General features: G+C 44.2%; 1 long non-coding RNA gene across 2 annotated transcripts in view; it reads right to left on the bottom strand.

Moving 5' to 3' along the window:
• Positions 1-3,461: 3,461 nt before the first annotated feature.
• Positions 3,462-18,135, bottom strand: part of LOC118318697 — a 39,012-nt gene continuing 24,338 nt past the window's right edge. Inside the window, exons 3-4 of one of the 2 annotated variants that reach the window (XR_004795788.2) lie at positions 4,876-5,131; positions 4,312-4,362 (exon numbers count right to left, since the gene is read on the bottom strand). This is a non-coding gene — a long non-coding RNA (uncharacterized LOC118318697). Of the gene's footprint in view, positions 5,132-18,135 lie in introns of both variants that reach the window. The other variant, XR_004795787.2, reaches the window with a different exon arrangement.

Genomic DNA, 18,135 nt, shown 5'->3' with positions numbered 1-18,135 from the left:
TGGGTTTCAGTAGTTCTTCTGACAGGCTCGCCTCGCATGTGAGCTCCGTTTTTAGCTACTTCACTTCCTATCTGACTCTCACACTGTGGTTCACTCGGCTCTGTTTCTCTGGCCTCCACCTCCTACTCTCACATTGTCAGTCCCGTTTCGCTGTGCAGGTGACAGTATAGGGGCAAAGATCAGTCCGGTTCACCTTTCGGCTGCGGCTTTTGCACTGTGTGTGGGTACGTGTGTGTCTCAACATTCATGTGGGGGCTACTCGTGCACGCTAGTTGTCTGCTTAAAGTCAGCATTCTTCTAAGAATTGTCTTTTCAGGAAGAGCATTGAGGTCATGACTGGGCAGGTGAGTGTGTGTGTGTGTGTGTGTGTGTGTGTGTGTGTGTGCGCGCGCGCGCGGGCGTGCGTGTTTGTTTTCTGCCGTTGGGTGTGTCACCAATGAGATCATCCAATGACGGCTGTGGGGGCCTGAAAGTCACTTTGGGGAGAACTGTCCTGATGAAGGAGCACCATCACTCCCAATCAAACGTGACAAGTTTGTAATCCATCTCCTTGTGCCGCTGCATGATCATGAAGAAACACACTGTTCCCGCCGAAGTCACGGCATACTGTACATCTTTCTTTCTCTCTTTCATCATAATTGCCCAGTTCAAGCTAAACTCTTACACAAAATTCATTTGATCTGCTCCTCACACGTACTAGTTCACACCCATTTCCTTTACCACTAATCGCTGGCTTTGCCGCATCACAGAGAAATTGTCCATGGCGTCTTTCCTATAGGGTAGAGCGCTACTTATGCAGAAACACAATGTGTTACGGTGAATTTAGCGAGGAGTTATTTCAGTTGCCTATTATGAAGGGGCGTCTTGGTATATCACCGCTTTATGCAACACATTGTTTACCATGAGAAATGCAGAGGTGAAAGTGTGAGTGGGTAGAGGCAGCTGTCAATTGTGGGATGTGATGAATGACAGATAGTGGGGGGGGGGTTCATACTGGAGCCTGTCGTGTCTCCCATCCTGACCCATGCAATGACCAGGAGAGTGGGAGGAAGAGAGAGAAAGGAGGCCAGATAACCAGAGCGAGAGGGTCCAGTGTGGAGGAAGGAAAATGGGATGAGAGAAAAAAAGGGGCAAAAAAAACCCGTGGGTCGACCTGTTTTAATTTTTCTCTGCGACGACACGAAGGACACGGCAGGGGGGGGCGGGTGGGTGTCAGAGTGGGAACGGAGCATCATCCATTTGTCATCTATCTTTATCACTCTCGTCCTGCTATCTTTTTTTTCTTCTCTCCTCCATTTCCCTCTTTCCACGCCTCTGTCCTGCTGTTTCTGGCTTCTCGTGGGAGTGTAGCGAAGGCAAATAAACAGTGGAGATTGTTTACTTCTGCCAGTGGGGAATAACAGTGCGTTATTAACCTTGTATTACCTTGCCTCGGGTTACCTCAACCCACTAATTTATTAAGAAAAAATATAGTGTGATGATTTCTTCTACTCTGGATATGTCTGCATGACACAGTGGCAGTGTCGGTGGAGCAGAACCCCTCAATCTCTAGAAGCAGACGTGTTCATATGGACACGCAAACTGTCAGGCTTGTGCATGTGTCGGAACATTCACGCACATATATCACATCACGAGAGTGCAAAAATACAAATGCATACATATATCACTAGTGAACACAGTTCGATGTACAGAAGTAGCTACGTGTCCCGACTGGCACGGAAAAAGACAGAAACTCAAACACCGATAACAAGCTCCCAGTGCCAGATGTGCCGCCCACACACAAACACACAAGGCCTCGACGTTTGTCCTCTACAATCACAGGAGGTTAGTCCACGCTGCTTCTTATCTCCCCATGGAGGATGCGTTCCACCAAATAAGGACAATCACCACCATATAGAGTTCGTAAAGACAACAACACCTTCATCTGTCACTCTGGTCGTTTGTAACATTCAAAGCCTTTCGTCGTCATTGTTCTTCATTTAAAAAAACATCTTCAGCTGAAGAACAGGGCAGTTATGCGCAGTGAGAGGAGCTGCTGGTTTCTGGATGTGTTTTCCCTGCTCTCTATTTCAATTCCAATTTTTCTTTAGCATGGAAATATTTCTGTTAAGTTCTGTGATTATATGTTTATTACAGAAATCCACCTTTGATGCAAGGGCCACATACAAAACAGTGGCATATTACAGAGGAAAAACCTGAACAATAAGTGGAGAAACAGAATGATTGTCCCAGCATGATCCATGGGGCATGAGGGGTCTCTGATGTAAATCATATGCTGTGGCCTTCACAGTCACCAGATCTCAACCCATTTGAACAGCTACTGGAGATCTGGGGCCGATATGTTAGACAGTGTTCTCGACCGCCATCATCAAAACACAAAATAAGGGAAGATCTTTTGGGAGAATGTTGCTCATCTCTCCAGCAGAGTTCAGAGACTTGTAGAATCCCTGTCAAGTTGCATTGAAGCTGTTCTGATGGCTTGTAGCCAAACACCTTACCTGCTTTGTTTTTGTCACTCGCCGGGATTTTCTTGTACAGGTGTACAAGATGTTTTTGTACTGATGATTCATCCGACAGAGTTTCGTGTGCATCTGAGATGTAGAAGTGCTCAAACTGTGAGTCATGCAACATTGCCTCTGGGAAGAAAATGACTGGGACTTTTACTTTCAACCAGAGAAGAGTGATATAACATTATAGCCCCTCCCATTTCCCAACTCTAGAAAAAGTCATAAAAAAGCTGGTGTGTTGGCAGTTTCTAATATGAAATATTATATTACACAATATATAAGGTCAAACAACGTCCACAAACTCCTGAAACATATCATGTAGCATATGTCATATGCTGCAGTTCACAATAGACGAAAAGTACAAATTTTGAGCTTTCATTGTATCTATCTTGTAATCATAATTATCTTGTAAAACAATCAGATACAGTAGGCACTTTAGTCATAGTAGTACCATATCATGGAGTTGAATCAACAGCTTTTTAGCATGCCCTCATCAAAAGTGTTACATAGTACTGCATTCACTGCATGATCACAATGGTTCCAACTGAATTTTACATATCTTTTTAGAATTGACAGTGTATCTTTCAAAAGAGAAATATATATACATATGTATATTCTTCTTTTTTTTCAAAACAAACTTCCGCCAATTTTTGTCTCTGATTTACATTTCCCTCTCTTCATCAGAGCCAAAAATGTCCCATGCAAGTAACCCTGCGAGTCAAATGCTTCTTAAAAACAGTAGTAAACACCCCTGCCCACACAGTCTTGCTAAAAAAATCCCCAACTGAAAAGTACTGAGGAGAAAAATCTGACAAAAATCTGAGCAAAACTGAAAAGAGGAGATGATGGATTTTTGTTTTAGATGCTTTATTTGACTTTCTGAAATGAACACACACACACACACACACACACACACACACACACACACACACACACACACAGACACAGACAGACACAGACACACACACACACACACACACACACACACGAGTGCATTGGGTGTGTACCTGCTCCTCTCCAGACAGCTTCATACAGAGGTGATAATTAGCTCATGTATGCTGGTTGACCTCACAATGGACACACAACCACGTCTAGGGAACAGCTTTGTTCGAAGGCATGAGCAGCCTGTTTGTCTCACAGCGAGGGCTTTTGTTGACTGTGTGCGCTCACATGGGTGTGTGCTTACATGGGCTTGTGCATGTCTGCCTGTTTTTTTTTTTCCTCCGGCCCCGCTGAGATTTGCACCTCCCTCAGCGTGGTGTCTCCTCTCCACTGACCCACTCTGGAGGTGGCGAGGCTGAAGCAGCGCTCCTGCCTCCAGGGAATTCACTGAGTAACAGTGCAGGCCGGCGGGCACGAAGCTGATGTCCACCCTGCTAGAACACAGACAGAGGCACACCAACAGAGGCTCCCACACGCCGGGCGCAAACAAAGGGGCAGAGAGCCGCATACGCTGATCCACTCCTCCACCCCCTCTTCCTTTCTCCTCCACACATGCATGAAGAGATGGGGAGTATGAGCGAGAGACAGAGAGTGGAGAGGCGGCATTGATTTTTGCTTTATCGTCTCGGAAAACCTGTTTTCTTTGAGAAATCTGTCGCTGAATTATTAATATCTTCATTCAATTTTGATGCCTCTCTCCTGTTGGAAAACTACAAGTTCCTGAGTGAGGAGGCCCTGCATAACCTCCTGAACACATCACGGTGCTGCTGCAGCTCCACCACCTCCGCCTGCATCCACACACACACACACACACACACACACACACACACACACACACGCACACACAGGTCTGTCTGTCTTCCACCTCCTGGCACTCCCTCCATCCTCTCTGGCCTGTGTGGGTGTGTGTGTGCTGGCGAAATGGGAGGGAAAGCGAGATAGAGAGGGAGAATTAGATCATGTAATGAGAGCTGCTGGCAGTGTGACTAGATTGGCTAACTATAGCTAACAACATTACACACTGTCCATCTGGGGCCTAGCCTGTCCTCCCCCTGCTCTCCTTTGTATACTGGTAAAAAAAAAAATCTGCCATATATAGGTCTCCCTGTGTCCTGGCCAGAGCCGTCCCCCTGAGAATTAAATGTAGAGCAAGCAGAAAATATAAGACTAATAAGACTAATATGAATATAAGAGTTTTGTATGCTCAATGGAAATTTGGCACGCTTGAATGGAAATGGAATGCTAAATGCTTCTGAGATTTGCAGGTTCAGTGCCTCCGTCACTGTCTCCAGGGTCGCTAAAATGGCAAATTTAAATTCTAATGTTAATTGAATGATTCCAATCCGGCAATCCGATACTCGTTTGGCAATCGCCATCCATGTATAGACTGATATCTGGCGATTCATCTCCGCATGCTTTGCCTCACTTGTGATCATTGGTGGAAGTACTGGAGAACACAGGCAGCACACCGCGTTGCATAAAGTCTGTTGAATCCCCGACCCTCTGAAGCGCCTCCCTGCTGCCTCTGTGTCCACAACTGGCAGCTCGCCTTGGGTAGGAGGCCAGCGCCTGGCAATCTGCGCTCCAGCACCTCTGCTGACCTGGCAGCTGCTGGACACCATGTGCGCCCAAGAATGTGGGCACTGGGCAGATGCTCTGAAGGAGGTAAGAATGGAGGGATGCTGCGGGAAAAGAAACAGAACATGTACCGCATGTGTGCTACTTTTCTTTGTCATACAGTCTAAGCTGCTGGATTCCCAAATTTCCCTCTGGATCAATTAAACATGAACATTATCCATCTATCTGGAAGTTGACACAGAAGGGAAGCTAGGTGAGATCGCTTACGGTTCTTGTAAAGTCGCTTACAAGATACTATCTCAATCGCCACTGGATGTGAGGATGTGAAGTAAACCGAGTCGGGCTTTGTAGTGAGGTTATTTTTGACTGTTCAGAAGGAGTAGTGAATGACTGTAATGCTCCAGAAAAAAATTGTGGGAGGATGTTTTTCTGTTAGACGGACGATTTAGAAGACCAAAAGAAGGATGGAGGTTTATAGCGGAGGTGAGCAGGCACGAGTGCAAAGAAGTGAAAGAAAGTAACACAAGACAAAGACTGAAAGAGAGGGGATAATGGCCAAGGAGTAATAGCACGAGGCTTCCAGGCAAAGATGAAATATTTGCAATTCCACTGGGTCGCTGGGCTGCAGGCTCTCACTCCATTTGTATGGAAATGAGTTTGTCTTTCTTTCTCTGAGTGCAGAGGAGACCAAAGGGAGGGAGAGAAGGATGGAGATGGAGGGAAGGTGGGCAGACTGACTGTCAAGGATATTGTGATTCCTGCCAATGCAGTTGGAAGGCTGGGGCCCTGGTTGTTTCTCCGTGGCACATATGGATAAAATAAATCTATGTGTTTATGACAGACTGATCTATGCGCCTGTCGCACTGGGAGCCAGTTTGCTGCTTGTAAAGCCCTTTGTCTGTTATTGACAAAATTTCTCACCATTCTTTCTCTCTCTCTCTCTCCCCCTGGTTCTATCAGTGCCATCCTCGAGTCCAGGCCCACAGCTGGGACCACTCTGATCCTGGGCCCGGGCCTGCTCTCTGCCAGATAATTAGCAGATGTTGTGGAAGGCCTCTGTATTGCTATTTTCAGCTGCTCCTGTGTGTCTGCATGTGTGTATCAGTGGAATGTGTCTGCACTGTGCTTGTTGAGTGATGCTGCCACTCATGTATTCATGGCCAGCTGCTCATCCCCGCAACCCCGGGTGAGCGGGGAGAAGAGAGCCCATCTCCGACACCGTCTACTTCGTTCCGTTTCTGCAAACGTGTCAAATTCCCCTCCCTTTCCCTTCCTTTCTGAGTCACAGCCGCCAGCCACAAGTCTGCGTTGGTCTGAGTCATGCCTCAGCTCTTGTGCGAGGCCCTTCTGTTTGTAAAACCACAGACGTGAGATATGAGAAATGGGAAATGAAAGAACAAACACAGACACACGCGCTCACTTGCACAAACTATCAAACGAACACACACACACACACACACACACACACTCACACACTCAAAGGAATATATATATTTATATTATATGTACCAGGAACATTTTGGGATGATTAAGTATAGGGCCAGACTGGAGCACCTGTTTTTCACAATGATTGTTGGCCGTTGCAGCAGAGTGTCTGCGACGTTTTGGGACACATGCTTGATAAGAAAAGTTAAAGAAAACTTTCCTCAACATAGCACACGAGAAAAGCACAAATAATCGAAATAAGCGCATTTAAAATGTTGTCAACTCAATCAATAAACTAATACAAGCACAAACAAATAGGCACAATGGCACACATTTGCCAATTTCAAATATATACCGGATATGGTTTCACAGAATGTCTTTTATTAAGAAACATGTAATAACTGTTGCAGTGTTCAATGCACTAGTATTAAGCAAAAGGCTAACATTAAATATAGCCAAAATCTCCAGTTTTAAATATATATGAATACTGTAACATTATTCAGTTTTGTACAAGCCTGTGTGTTCACCAGCCTACATGCAGATTCACATGCATACTGTTTGTAACAGTTAGTGCTCAGGTGCTTAGAGAGATTCCCTGAATTATGCGTTCAATCTTTACCCAACTCAGACTCTTTCACGGTTTAGTGACTAGACTACACTGACATTAGCTACCACACGCTACTGGTCATACCAGAACAAGTTTGCCTGTAGCAGCAAAACCACTGACGGTACTGATTCAAGCAAGTCTATATATTTTAATGCTTCTCTATTCAATTTTTCAATTGTACATTCAATTGTACAACTACCTTCGTCTCTCTTGAAGTGTCGCATATGGCATCTGTAGTTCCTTTTAATAGCTCTTGTATTGTCTAGCGCACTTACATAGGCACAATTCATTCAGAGACCAGATGCATTCCGTGATCTGTCGTGTTATGATGCTGATGACTCACTGCTGTTATAACACCCTCATCATATCTCTGTGACACCCACCGAGACCCACTGTGTATTTGTTAGGGCGTGCATTTTGCCTGCGGGATCCTGTTTGTGTTGATATCCAGAGGTTGAAACCTAACTTTAAAATGAAGCTGGGAATTGTCATAAGGGAGTACGGAATGAAAGGGCTGTTTTTGTATCCCTAATACCAGGGTTTGTGGCAACAGCAAAGCAAATGCAGAGGGATTTCAGAGCATAAAGCCGCTACCATGCATAGTATCATCTCTAAAGCAGAAGACGGAGAAGCTTTTCCAACTCAAGATCAAAGAACTTCACCTTGCTGATTAGAATGCAGGGCAGCTCAACTGTCGGATGCTGAGCTGCTACACCATTCTGGCATAAGAGGATTAGTGATCTGACTTGTTGAACTGCACAACAAAACCACAACAACTGAGGCTCAAAACTTGATACCTAGTTTGAAGTGAAGAGAGCGGTATCCCTGTATGACATGCAGTCAATAGATTGGGAGAGCTTGAGAAGATTCCTCTCGGCGAGTTAAAGTTCCCCCTTGGAGGTTCTTAAGTCTGTCGTCTAAATTTCACCACTATCCTTTGACTATTTAAAGGTGATATCCAGAGAAGGACTAAAAATGATTTGCCTTGATGCATTCTCAATTTAAACACCCATCTACGTTCCAATCTGCCTCTCCCCTCATCAGATGTGATTCCAATATAAATCTCCCACGTCGTCTTCGGTCAGGGGCCCATGCCTCCTGAGGTCAGCTGTTTCTACCAGACTGCACCCCACTTCCATCGCCCTCAGTGCTCTGGCCAAAAGACCTGAGGCGCGGGTTCAAGAGCTATTGATCCCCGGAGGTGAGAGTTCACACGGGGGCAGCCTTACCAGGGGTCAAGGGTCAATGCTGAGTGGGTCAAGTGAGATTGAATGTGCCCGCCTCATTGCCAGGAGCCGATGAAGGTCAGCGTGGCCCAGTTCATTCCGTGACCTCGGCTGGTCAATAGCGCCTCGCGTCCATCAACTGAACTCTGATTCGTCATTAATGTTTTTCATTCGCAGCCTGTGCATATTATTCCCTTGCAGATAGAGGAATGGGGATACAGACCATACATTGATTTTGGATGACGATCTTCTTGACCTGCAGGCAGAGGGTTCGCAAAGGTTTGATCCTTGTCGATAGTGAACAATGCGGTGTATACTCCTTCCAACTAAACTACACAGCTCATCAGCTGGGTCAGGAGGCGAAATGCAAATTTGCATGGATAGACACTTTTCAGTGAAATCCTATGCCTTTTCAACATGCACAAAGACAGAGCTTGAAGAGGTGCTTCTGCTACATCCTGGCCTTTTTTAACCCTATCTTGACGGAACACATTTTTTTTATCAGCAAGTCTGATTTCCTCATTGGAGGATTGCAGTTTCTATGATCATCATGGGCTGTTGATTTAAAGCTCTATTTTGACCACATTTTGGTTTCTCACACAGCAGGTACCCTCCGGACTGAATGACTACACAGATTTCGGGTGCTCGTTTCGGTGCCTCAGCTTCGTCCTGAAATAGTTGCCCTGCTTAAAGGCGACATAAACATCCCAACACATGCCGAGTTAACATTACACTTCCCTCTGGTGGCAACACACTCTCTACATGGCTCTGGCAGCACGTAACATTAGCCTACATTGAGCTAGTGTCTCACCCAAAGCAAGTCGACGAGACGACAAAATGCCTAAAGCTAAACGGTGGAAAAGTGTCGCTGTATTTCACGCGAAGGGATACCGACACCGGGAGGTGAGGCAAATGTTTGAAAACAATCGCGAGGGATCACGTCCAACTTGATGAAGCAACGGGCAACACACGGGATGTGGAGGGATGTATGGGCTTTATTTAGTTATCACGAGTGAGCAATTCTGCTGCAATATGAGCGAACCTGCCCTTTCCTTACAGGCTCGCTACCACTCAACACCGACCGACAGTCGCTCGCTCATCAAGTACAATTTTGACACTTTGAGGCGGGGACAGTGGCGGATGCTAATAGCACTGTGCTTGAATGCTTGTGTGACCCCATGACCCCAAGCCAACATGACGAGCACATCAGCCCGCAGTTAGGGCCGTAAGGTTAAAGCTGGAGTTTGAAAAGCTTGTAGTTTGGTAAGGTTTTACTCATGCAATGAATTTGTTATTTAAATTGGTTTTGCACTCATTTATATTTGTATATTTAGGTATACTTTTAGCTGTTTAATATGTTAAATTTAATTTCGAACTTCCATTGAGAGTATCAGCTCTGGCACTGTTTAGTTTTACGGGTATCGGAATAAACCCCAAACGACACCCAACCCTAATTTTGACATCCATCCTCCAGGCTGTCACAAGCTGTCCACACTCCCTCAGAAAGTCTGGAAAGTCATTTGTATTCCATGTAAATTGTCTGAATATCCCACAGACACGCATATGTACACACCCAAACACACACCTACAGATACACACGGACTATCTTTCTTTCTTAAACACACACACACACACACACACCCACAGCAGTGGAGGATGCTCGCAAAAGGCTGTTAGCTTTGGCACAGTCCGGGGAAGGGAAGAGAGACCGGAAGCACGAGGAGGGAATGTGGGAGGATATATTTGTGAACAGTGAAAAAATAAAGACAGATATATATACAGAGGAGAGGAAAAGAGGTTACAACAGTTTGTATACATGGATAATAAAAAAGAACACACTGGATTGGGAAGATAATATTATTTGTGGTTATTGTTTTTTCACCACTGCCATATGAAAACAAGCACCCAGAATCTATATTTACTGTATTACCAGTAATAAAAGCAATATAACATGTACTTTTCGCTGGTATCGTCCGTCAAATATGCTGCTGCAGACATTCCCCCCTACTTTCCTTTGCGACTATTCCTTTTTGTCTGAAATCGTCGTAGATTTGTTCTTGTGCACCCCCTTTTTCTCCTTCTCTCCCGCTCTCTGCCTGTCACTGCGAGGTGTGTGTAGGCAGCATTGTGATAGGAATAGATGTTCCCCCTAAGCGAGACCTGCAAGAGCCATTTGAAAAAAATCAGCTTAATGGAGAACAGTAGGTAAGGAGTGGGCAGTGAGTACTTTTTTTTTTCTCAGCATTTTCTTCTGTTCTTTTCTCTGCCTCTCCCACCGTCTGTCATTTGCTCCTCATCTCTGTCTCTTGCGCTCTGCCTCCCGTTCTCTGTTTGGTTGCCCTCTCTGCGCCCTCTTTTTCACCCCCGTCTTCGTTTGGAGCTTGTTGAGCTTGTCCCCCCCACCCCCCCGCCCTTCTCCATCTTCCCTCTTCCTCACCTGCCACCCTCTCCCCGAGCTGCCCTCTTCTCTGTCTATATCTGTGTCTATCTCTTGCACTCACCACCCCCTCCCTTTGCTCCGTTTTTCTTTTACTTTTTCTTTCTTTTATCTGGGCACACATTCCTCTCCTCCCACACTCGAAATTCTCACTAAATGATTCCAAGTGTCTGGGCCCCGTGCCTCCCTGAGCAGGCAGCACAGCCACCACACACACACACACACACACACACACACACACACACACACACACACACACATACGCTCAGTTACACCCACAGAAAGATGTACTGTACGTAAGCACACATACACACAATTCATTCGGGGTGCTGCAAAAGGGGGACAACTAAGTAAACAAAAGACATCAAGAAAGACATAGATGGTCTTTTTCTTTCATTCTTTTATAAGAACATATGACTTTTAGTAGATCTTTAATAATAGTGTCCTACTCCCATACTAAATACAAATTATAAGCACCTTTTATGCATGTGCTGTGTGCTTGCTTGAAAATTATACAACAATACAGTGAGCATTTGTACTACATCATCCAGATTTTTGAGTATAGTATTCATGTAAACTATTGTCCCAAAAACACCATACAAAAATATATATATTTAAAAAAACATGAAGTCATTATGGCAACAGAATTTCAAAGTAAACTGTAACACAAGGCTTCGGCCATACAAGCAGCTGTGTACAGGCACAGCAATTTGTTGAATTTGTTGAAGTTCAGCTGAGGCTGGAAATGTCATTAGTTCTGCACATATTTTGTCGTGAATCGACCTGATGGTTGTGATGGTCAGAGCAGAGGATCATCAACGTGATCACAGTTTATCCTGTGGGGGACATTGATTTCATTTCAAGGGGCTCCGTCCTGTAGCTGTCAAAACATTTCACTTCAAACTGCAAATGGTGACCTCATAGTGGCGCCATAAAGAACTGTGGTGATCACCACCGTCTGCTGGATTCATCCCCTGGAAGTTTCATAGCCATCTATTTAATTGTCATATTACATTGCAGACTATTAATACACTGCATCTAGTATGAACACAGTGCCACCAAATAAGCCAGCTTCTGTGTTTTGCACAATTATATTGTTTGAAATGTTCTTGTTTGATAAATAAGAGCAACTGAAATACAAAATGTATTTAACCACAATTTTTATTGCAGTGCCAGGAGGCTTTTTATTTGATTTGATTAAATGCCACATTTTCCATTTGGCAAAAGAATGAAACTGAAAATAATGATGAAATCATGATTCTTTTCTCCAGCTTGCATCATGCCCCTTCCCAATAGACTGCCTTTTTCTGTGGCCTGATTCTGTATTCTTTAAGACATCAATAATTCAAACATGAAGTTGAGGATGAGTTATTCACATGCTGATGATGATCATGTTATGGGCCTGTACCCCCCCCCCCCCCTTTTTAAATGAGGGGGCTACCTGTATACCACAAACTCATTCCACATTAAGCCCCACTCCCACTACTCTGTTTCCTCCTCCCTCCCTGACTATATTCCTGTAACCAGGCTGCACTCCCCCTCCTGTCAGCCGTCCCATTTCCACTCCCTTCATACACACGTTCAATTCCCCTTTTCCCTCTTTCTTGTCACCTAGATTACATGCATGTAGAGCGAGGCGCTTCTGTTTGAAAGAGACAACACAGGGACAAGGATAAGTAGCGGTGGCTGAAAAGGGGATTTCACTGCCTATCCTCTCAGCACACAATGCAAGCCAACAATCCTACAAACTAATCCCATCGCTGCTTAAAACTCAAGGTGTAAAAAAAAACGTCGGGGGGAGCCAGGCAGCGAGGCAGGCAGACAACAGCAGAGCGATACAGATGTCATTTCGCTTGCTTTCACTCTTTTCCCCCCCTTGTCTCACTTCTTCATCGTCATTCTCTCTCTCTTCCCCTCCGTCTGCCGTGTTCTGTCTATTTCTCATCAAAACAGTGCTAGTGTGAGTCATGGGCTATTACTGTATTATCTCGCCTCTGGGCCTATTTAGACACACGCTGCCTCCTTAACAACTGTTCACATTAATCGTTTGATTCGGCATGACGCTAATTAGGATTTGTCAATACTATTAATCTGCTCATCCAGCCCTCATGTGGATCTGAATATCTCGGTCATTATGTCGACCAGCAATTGACAAAGTACCACCTGTTTCCGGGCCGACACAAGCGAATGAAGAAACCACCATTCAGGGGGAAAATCCCGTTCAGACTCAGACGGTGTTAGTATTCCAGATGAGACATTAACTAGGACAATATTTGAGATAGTAGATATCATAACCAGCTTATTTGAATCTGTTATCATTGGAGCTGCAATGCAAATACCGTCACCCATTGACCTTACAGGCTGAAACTATAGCAGTTGGGAAAAGTAACTAGCAACAAAGAATCAAACAACATTTACTATATCTGGACATTGACTATAATCAAGTATAAACAGACAATCAAGCAAAATAGTGTTGTAATGATATAACATAAGCATGATTTATAATAGTTGACAATGCAGTGCACTTATAAACCATTTACATATTTTCATTTGCATTACAACTGGGTGAGTAACAAACCATTTATTAAATGACCTACAAAATTGACCTCAGATATTTTGTGAGGAAAGGATCAGATAGAAAACAAAATCTTCATTTACTTCCTCGGCAAAGTGTCACATTGCTACAATAAGGTTGATTTATAGTCCTGCATTAAGGTGTTACACTGTAATCTATATGCCATCGCATGTGGGAGCCGCGGCTGCCATGGAGATACCCCATGGAGACCACGAGGACGATCAGGGTTGTCTCCCACCTGTTTCTGCAGACATTGTTCATAGAGTGAATACAACAGAAAGTTGAAAACATTTTCTCAGAGAGCTGTTGCTTTTGACTCGCACACTTCAATCAAAAACACTTGCTCTCTATCACAGTGAACAAAACATAAATATAGCCAACGCGCGCATAGTCTAATATTCATAATCGAAAGGACTATTTTGAACATGCAAGAGGTTAATCTAGCTGACCTAAAATGATATCAACCAAATGCAAGTCCTTAAGAAATAGAGGCTAAAAGAGAAACTGAGGTGAAGATGAAGCCAAACAGAAGCTGCTCAAGAGATGAAAGGCACGCAGAATTTTTTTGCTGAAGTCTTCTCCCGTGTGTGTCTTTTTTTTTCTCCTTTTGGAGAACTAGTATTGAAATGTACTTCACTCCACAGACATGCAGATCTCTGGGGAGTGGGCCGAGGTGTGACAGAGCCAGACATTAAACAGAAGCTAGGCCAGGTTAGAGGGGCCAGGCGTGGGAGACAGGAGAGAGCATGTGGGATAGAGGCCTGTGTAGGCACCGACTTAACCTGCCCCCCCCCCTCCCCCTCATCTCCAGTCCTATCTGCTCACCCACACACTCTCCTTCATCCCCACTCCCCCCCCCCCTCTCTCTCTCTTCTCCTCTATTTTCTCTCCATTGTATTCATCACCCTCTGCCCACACTGCAAACACCATGCGGAGACAGAGAATAGGCGCTCCGCTTGTGTGTGTTTTGCTCAAAAGTGACATGTAAGAATGTGCTGCAGCACTCCATTCCACGCTGAGGACAATTGGAAGTGGTCTGTACTCCTCTAAACAACATCAGCAGACATATACAGAGACAGCCGGAGCAGAGGGAGGGGAGGTAATCAGTCCCAGGCCAGTGTTTAGTAAATGCACACAGTCAGAGGTGAGAAGAGGCCGCCCTGTCAGAGCCGGCAGTTTGTTAAAGCTCCACAGAGGAGAGACCGGACATACCCAACATGTTCTAATGTGCACCACTGCGGTCAAAGTAAAACATTTTACAGTAGCCTCGTCTAGATTTTGATGACAGAGTTGTCTCTTGAGATTTATTTACATCAAATTCATGCCCTAACAGCTGTGCGTCTAACAGTGTGTGGTCATCCAATTTAGTTTCAATCCTAAATCAAATTCAGTGAGTGATTATTCTAATAAAGCACATTTTAAAAGCATTAAATGCGCTCGTCTGGAGTCAGTCGCAGTTTTTCCACATCAGTCCGTGGAGGGGAATGTATGACCTTTTAAAGTTAATGCAAAGGACAGATGGGCAACAGTGAATGACTTCTGGTGCACACTCTCCAATTAGGATTAAGTCAAAAGTACATTTTGAGAATTGAGGAACGAGAGTTTCAAACTTTTTCCGTTTCATTCGGTGCTGTACTGTACGTACCTCATTTGAAGGCACAGTTTAACATCATGGCCAATACGCTTATTCACTGTTGTTGTTCCCTAGAATTAGATAAGGAGATCAATGGCACTCTTATGTAATGAACAGCAAATACGAAGCTACAGCCAGCAGCCTGTAAGCTTGGCTTAGAATAAAGACACAGTGGAAACTCTGACCTGTTACTTTTGGTTTCCTGAGGTTCCCATGAAGGGAGGTGTTGACCCTGACTCAATCTGGTCTGGTTGTTCTGATTTGGATGAATATCTAGTAATAACAACAGGGCCAATCAGGTGTGATTTCATTTATGCTGATGTACTAAAATTAGGGAAATCTATTTTTCTTCTTAGAGACATAAATGCCTGACTTCTGATTCCTGTGAGGTATTGTCTGCAAACTCTAAAAAATATTTTTTTATTTAGTTTGTTTTTTTCAACCCCTCCGTGTGTGTCATTCCATGTGTGCATCCCATCACACTCCTTCCATCTGTTTGCAGCTTTTATGCTGCATATTTACCGTGATTTTTTTCCGAGAATGGTACTAATCTTCTCGTTTAATTTCTCTGCAAAGAAGTGTAAAAACATATTTCCAAAAATGTAAAACCGTCTTTCTTTAGGTAGTCACCATAAGGAAATTAGAAATATTGTGTTTGGGAAGCCAGTGCAAGATAAAAAAAAACATTCTCTTAAGATTTAATCACTGTTTTAATGTGCGCTCAAGTCCCATGGTACATGGAAAGGGTCAAAAACAACAAGTCTCCCAACACTCACACACAAACAAACATACACTTGATTATTGTTATTTCTTCTTACTGAAATACAGACATCAGTTTAAAGCCGCTCTAATGTGAAGGTCATGCAGAAAGTGCTTGAGCTGTGAGTAAAAGGTCTGTGGGTGATGTGGTCAGCAGTCACTTCTTCTCCTCTAAGCAAAACAGAAAGGGCAGTGAGTGCTCTTTACCGTCGGGGACAGTACCGCTCTTCTCTCGCTGCTCTGCTGCTGTTGCAACACTTGTTCAGGTCTACGCTCACTCCTTTCGGTGGATGTTTTTTCACTTTTTATCTTTTTACGTTATTCTATGATTCTATGATTCTTTCTTATTGATTCATGTGCAGTCACTAGCCAGGGATTCATTTTAAGTGTCCTCTGTGTCCATTCTTTGGGTATATCCATAAACTATAGATATGACATGTAAGAGAGAGATGCAGAGAGAGAGAGAGAGAGAGCAGCATTAAAGGCCCTGCGCCACAGGTTGGTTGTTGAGTTGGGCGAGACACTTGAACCTGACTGAACTGTCACCAGTCCAAGTTTAGCACAAGGTTGAGGAAATAACCTGAAGAGCAAATGTTTCATCCCTGACCGGCTTCTCTGTCGTATGTGGTGACGTACTGGATTCTCAACAGTACGTCATATCTGCTCTCAGTGCCCTTTGCCTTGCCAGGCAGCTGCTCGTGTGGCGCAATCCCCAGTATGCTGGCCCAAGGTTGCTCAGGTTCAAGCTGTCTGCAGGTTCTGTGCTCTAATTGGTCTAAATGTGTGCGCGTGTATGTGTGTGTGCGTGTGTGTTGTGACCAGTGTCCAGCAACCATATATAGCCAATGGCACTACACATCACCGCCTCAGTCACTGTGAAGTCCTAGTGAGGAAACTGTAGACATGATTCACATATCTCACACCAGTGTGTGTGTGTGTGTGTGTTAGAGAGCCCCAGTGTGAGTGCTGCTATGCCACTCTGATCCCTGTCAGGGCCTTGAGCCAAGCCTGCGGCAGGTCCGGCAGCAAGACTCATAAAAGTCCAGAAGTCTTTCCCAGCAATCAAACATGGACTGACAGAGAGAGAGAGAGAGAGAGAGAGAGAGACAGAGAGAGAGAGAGAGAGAGAGAGAGAGAGAGAGAGAGAGTGTGTGTTTCTGCTCACTAGTACATTAATATTTTTCTACAGTCGAGGAGCAGCAGGCTGGCTGTCAGCACAGGACTCCTCCCTCCCACACTCACACAATCTGTGTCCACAAAGATGAAGGCAGATAAAATGCCACGTGATTCAGCTCCTGTAAGACGCAGACCTGCATTAGCAGAGATGTGTCATTGACGTCATGCACCTAGCTCACACCTCTCCTGACATATTTCCTACAACATGCCCTCTGCCAAAATCATACCACACACACACACACACACACACACACACACAATAACCCCACATCACACAGAGCAGAATAGGAGGCCTTGTCCCATCTCTGCTCCGTCCGAGGGGAGAAGAATGATGGAGTGGAAACATAAACAGCAAAATCAACCATCGGGAGAAAGGATGAGAAAACTGTCGGGGGAGGGAATATAACTCACTTTGTTATGACACAAAACAACAGGCGGGGTGAAGAGAAAACATACAAAAGTTAGGAATGAGAGACAGGAAAATGTTCAAATGAAAGGTAAACAAAGCCTGACAGCTAGAATAACAGCCACAGCAGTTCCTTGACCGTACATACGCTCCTCCAGCAAGAGCCTGCGATATCAATTTATGTTAGCAAGGAAAAGCTCATAGGTGGAGACGGAAATGGCGTTTCCTGAAAAAAATGACCAAAAATAATGTTTAAAGGAATAAAATCTTGATGCAAGCCAGTCTCCTAGAAATGATGTTTCTATAAATCAAATCGCAAAACCACAAACACATTTTGTAGGATACACATCTGCTGGTTTATCTGCTGGCTGGATTAACTCAAGAGACACTGCTTTTTGGAGGTGGTTGGATGGTTGGCACAGAAAGCAGTTCGGGAAAGATCAAGGTTTTAGTAAATTAAATACATTGTGTCTGTAGACATAACCATTAATAATGCTGAATTCTCTATGACTAGTATGGGTATTTTTGACAGAAAACACACAGGTCATCTGTGATCATTTTACTGAGGTGTATCAGTATATTTTAGAGCTGCAACAGTTGATGGATCAACTTGATAATCGATTAACCGATTCAAGTAGTTTTTATGGAGAGAGAAAAAGTCAAAATTCTCTCATTTCCGCTTCTAAAATGTGAATATTTTCTGGTTTCTTTGCTCCCCTATGACATTAAACTGAATATATTTGGTGTGTGGACAAAACAAAATATCATCTTAGGGTCAATATTTTTCACCATTTTATGACATTTTATGGACCAAACGACTAATCGACTAATCGAGAAAATAATCAACAGATTAATCGATTATGA

Source organism: Scophthalmus maximus, chromosome 13, assembly GCF_022379125.1.
Source record: "Scophthalmus maximus strain ysfricsl-2021 chromosome 13, ASM2237912v1, whole genome shotgun sequence".
In the NCBI taxonomy this organism is placed as follows: Eukaryota; Metazoa; Chordata; class Actinopteri; order Pleuronectiformes; family Scophthalmidae; genus Scophthalmus; species Scophthalmus maximus.
The sequence above is the reverse complement of the archived record's forward strand: the minus strand, read 5'-3'. Positions and strand labels throughout refer to the sequence as shown.